Here is a 4,430-nt window from a genome sequence, read left to right as displayed (position 1 = left end):
CACATACATAACTCATACACATTCACATTAACACATACTTAGGCGCACACACATCCACACTCACAAGTCACACATGTTCCCTCACACATGTTTGCACCCATCCATACTCACACACACACTCATGTGCTCACACACATTCACACACTAACATATACACTCACACTCTCAAACACGTCAAAGGCGTTCCAATTAGTTTAAGTAGGAGTTATATCCGTTGCTAGTCAAGTTGATTCTGACTCATAGCAGAATCATGTGACAGAATAGAAATGCTCCATAGGGTTTTCTGTGGCTGTAATCTCTGTTGTTGTTAAGTGCTGTCGAGTGGGTTCCGACCTATAGTGACCCTGTAAAGGGTTCCCGAGGAGTGACTGGTGAGTTTGAACCACCAACCTTGGAGTTCAAGTTGATCTTGCAGTCCAGCGCATTAGCCCACCACGCTATACCAGGACTTGTGTTGGGGGTGAGTTAATAAAATGTTTGAACAAATACGACAGGCTAATTTTTACGTTGATAATTTTGTAAGGGCCCATGAATGATGTTGTAAGTATCCAAATGGCTTTTGGCAGAACAAAGGTTCCCTACCCCTGCTCTAGATTCTTAGTACTGCATCATTCAAACCAGGCCCTCTCCCATCAAAGCATATTGCCAACCTGTGTCAAGTCCAGGCTGTGCCTGACAGCTTAACTTCACACAATGACCTTTATATCCACTATCATTTCCCAAAAAAAGCACTTTTTAAAGGGTCCCTGGCTTAGTTTCCAGGTTACTGCTGGCAGAAAGGAGTGAGGAACCTTCCAGAGGTAAGAAGTCTGAATTCAGAGTGCTGACTCTGTTATGAGGTGTCATTGAGTCGGTTCCAATTCAGAGTGGCCCTATGTACAACAGAACGAAACACGGTGCTACCATCACAATCGTTCTGATGCTTGAGGCCATTGTTAAAGCCATTGAGTGACTTTTTTCTTTTTCACTGACCTTCTACTTTACCAAGCATGATGATGTCCTTCTCAGGGCATGGTTCCTCCTGATAACATGCCCAAAGTATGTGAGAGGAAGTGTTACTCACCATCCTCACTTCTAAGGAACATTCCACCTGAAGACTGGTTTGAACCACAAGGTCTGCAGTTCAAACTCACCAACTGCTCCTCAGAAACCTTATACAAGAACACTATGTGTTAGAACTGACTTAGTGGCACTTAACAACCTAATAAAACAATCTTTAGGAGAGCAGATTGCCAGATCTTTGTCTGTCAGAGACTCTGGGTGGGTTCCAAGCAACCACCTTTCAGTTAGCAGCTGAGTGCTAAGCAGTTTTCTCTGGAACCTATCAGCTGTTATCTTGTGGCCTTGGGGAATTTATGTAACTTTTCTGAGACTCGGTTTCCTCCCTTGCAAAAAAGTGAATAACAATAACTACCTCAAAAGGAGATCTGGTAGTGTAGTGGCTAGAATCGGGCTGTGAACCACAAGGTCAGCAGTTTGAAACTACCAGCTGCTCCATGGGAGAAAGATGAGGCTTTCTGCTCAGTTAAAGATTTACTGCCTCAGAAACCCTGTACAGGGTCGCTATGAGTCAGAACTGACTCCGTGGCACATAACAACAACAACAACCTCAAAAGGTGCTTGTGAGTTTATCAGTGACTAGCACAGTTCCTGGCTTAGTGTGGGTGATAGGTAAATGAAAAAGAAAAAAAGACAGATTGAAAAATCTAAGTGAAAGGAATTTGTTTAATCCTTCATGTTGTATTCTAAGTGCTCCATGAAATTCAAAAGAAAGTCTTTCTGCAAGTCATGTAAACAATTAATTTAATAGAGTATACCAGTTTCTTATGGCTGCTGAAACAAATTGCCACAGACTTGGTAGCTTAAAACACCACAAATTAGTTATCGTATAGTTTTGGATGTCAAAAGTCCAAAATGGGTTTCACTGGACTAAAATGAAGGACTGCATTCCTTCTGGAAGCTCTAGGGGAGAATTTGTTTTCTTGCCTTTTCCAGCTTCTAAAGGCCTTACATTCCTTGGCTCCTGGCCCTTTTCTCCATTTTCAAAGCCTTCAGTGTAGCATCTTCAAAACTCTCTTTGATTCTAATGCCCTTATTTCCCTCTTTCTCTTGCAAAGGCCCTTGGAATCACATTGGATTCACCTAGATAATTTTTAGGATAATCTTCCTGTTTTAGTTATCTAGTGCTGCTATACCAGAAATATCACAAATGAGCAATTTTAACAAACAGAAATTTATTTTTTCATAGTTAGTTGTTGTTGGTAAGTGCCATCGAGTTGGTTCCGACCAATAGTGACCCTGTATGGGGTTTCCCAGTAGTGGCTGGTGAGCTTGAACTGCTGACCTTTCAGTTCAAACCAAGTTTGCAATCCAGCGCATTAACCCACAAGGCCACAAGAAGTTTGAGTTTAGAATTTTGGCTCTAGGGGAACATTGTTGGCATTGGGGGAAGATCCTAGGTCCTTGTCTCTTCAGCTTCTAGACCAGGGGTGGTGTTTGTTGTTAAGTGCTATCGAGTTGGTTCCGACTCATTGTAACCCTGTAAAGGGTTTCCAAGGAGCAGCTGCTGGGTTTGAACTGCTGACCTTGTGGTTTGAAATCCAGTGCTGGTTCTACAGCGGCATACCAAGTGGGGAAACTTTTCTCTGCCAAAATTTATAATATCATTTGTGGGTCATACATAATTATCAGCTTAAAAGTTAGCCTGCTATATTTGGTCAAACATTTAACTAACTGGTGAGGCACTGTAGGATAAGCACCAGACTGCAAAGTCAGTTTGAACTGCAAGGTCAGTAGTTCAAACTCACCAGTTACTCCTTTGAAACCCTACATAGGGTCACTACTAGACGGCACTTAACAACAACAATGTAATGGCTGGAACTGCAGTTACATTGGCAGGGCCAGACCAGATGATTTCCAGGGCCTTCCTTATATAGCCTGCGGAAGGAGCTCTGGTAGCGTAGTGGTTACGAATTGGGCTACGAACCTTAAGGTCAGCAGTTCGAAACTATCAGCCGCTCCATGGGAGAAAGAATGAGGCTTTCTGCTTCTGTAAAGATTTACAGCCTCGGAAACCCTGTACAGGGTTGCAATGGGCACTTAACAACTCGATGGCACTTACCAACAACAACAACATACAGCCTGTGGGGCCAGATGCTCCCCATCCCTGTTGTAGGCCTTGGCTGTTGGTGATTTTATAGCATGTGTCTTTCATTCCACTTGTGCTTTTTTGCTTGCTTCATCTGCTTTTTTTATATACACATATTTCAAAAGGTATTGATTTAATAAGCGTCCTACACTAATACTAGACTGCAAACCACAAGGTCAGTGATTTGGGCCCACTAGCAGCTCCTCAAGAGAAAAAGGAGGCTTTCTGCTCCCGCAAAGATGTGCAGCCTCAGAAACCCTATATGGGGTCGCTATGAGTCAAAACTAACTCCACAGCACTTAACAACAACAACAACAACACTAATACTGCTTCATTAACATTCCAAAATGAATCATAACCACAGGTATAGCAGTTAGAATTTATAATACATATTGTATGGAAAAACTGTTCATTCCCCATTTCAAGATCCATAAATCACATTTGAAAAACCTCTTGGCCATGTAAGGCAGCATTCATAGGTTCCTGGGATTAGGATGTGAACATCTTGGGTGGGGTTGAGAAATTATTCTGCCAACCACATGGAGAAAGTTTTGCCAATTTTAAACTTTTTTTTTTCTTCCCAAAGTGTTTTCTTTTCACCAGTGTTTGACATATCTTCCCACTTGTTTGGTAGCAAATGCTGGCAGAAGACTAAAAAATTCAACTGGTAGCAAATAAGCATTAGCAGAAAATTTAGAAAGTGCCAATCAGTTTCCTTCGTGTGGATATGAACCTGTTTACTCGTGGTCAGGAATTTACGGCACAAGACATCACAGGGTCATAGTGTTTACAAGTAAAACTGTTTCTAGCACATTTGAGGGGTTTAGTCAGTTACATGGTGTCCTGCAGAGACAACTGTGACTTTGCAGGTACTATGACCTCTGATTAAGGCTGAAGACCACCTCTGGGGGTGGCCATAAGTAGAACTTTACAAAACCATTCCCAGGAGAGGGAGACCCTTGGTAACCCAAACCAGGAAGAAAAGCCTTGAATATGTAGTGGATTCATGATATGTGGCACTCTTCTGTTCATCCAATGAGTCCAGAAGTCAAATCTGGAGGTTGGACAGGAAACTGGGACTCCGTGGGAAGTCTACGAGGGTGGAGAATGGGGGTGTTTTCAAAACACAAAACAGGTGGTTTTCAGTGGAGCTGACTGTGGGGAGCCGTGGGAGGGAAGGGGTGAATACAAACTAGGCAGGCTTCTGGGAGGACAACACCCACAGCCTGTCTGTTTGCCTCAGAGTAGAATGACAGGTGAGCCATCTGAAATGCCTGTGTGC

This window comes from Chrysochloris asiatica, unplaced genomic scaffold (genome assembly GCF_000296735.1).
Source record: "Chrysochloris asiatica unplaced genomic scaffold, ChrAsi1.0 scaffold00316, whole genome shotgun sequence".
NCBI lineage: Eukaryota > Metazoa > Chordata > Mammalia > Afrosoricida > Chrysochloridae > Chrysochloris > Chrysochloris asiatica.
This window is presented reverse-complemented; position numbering follows the sequence as displayed.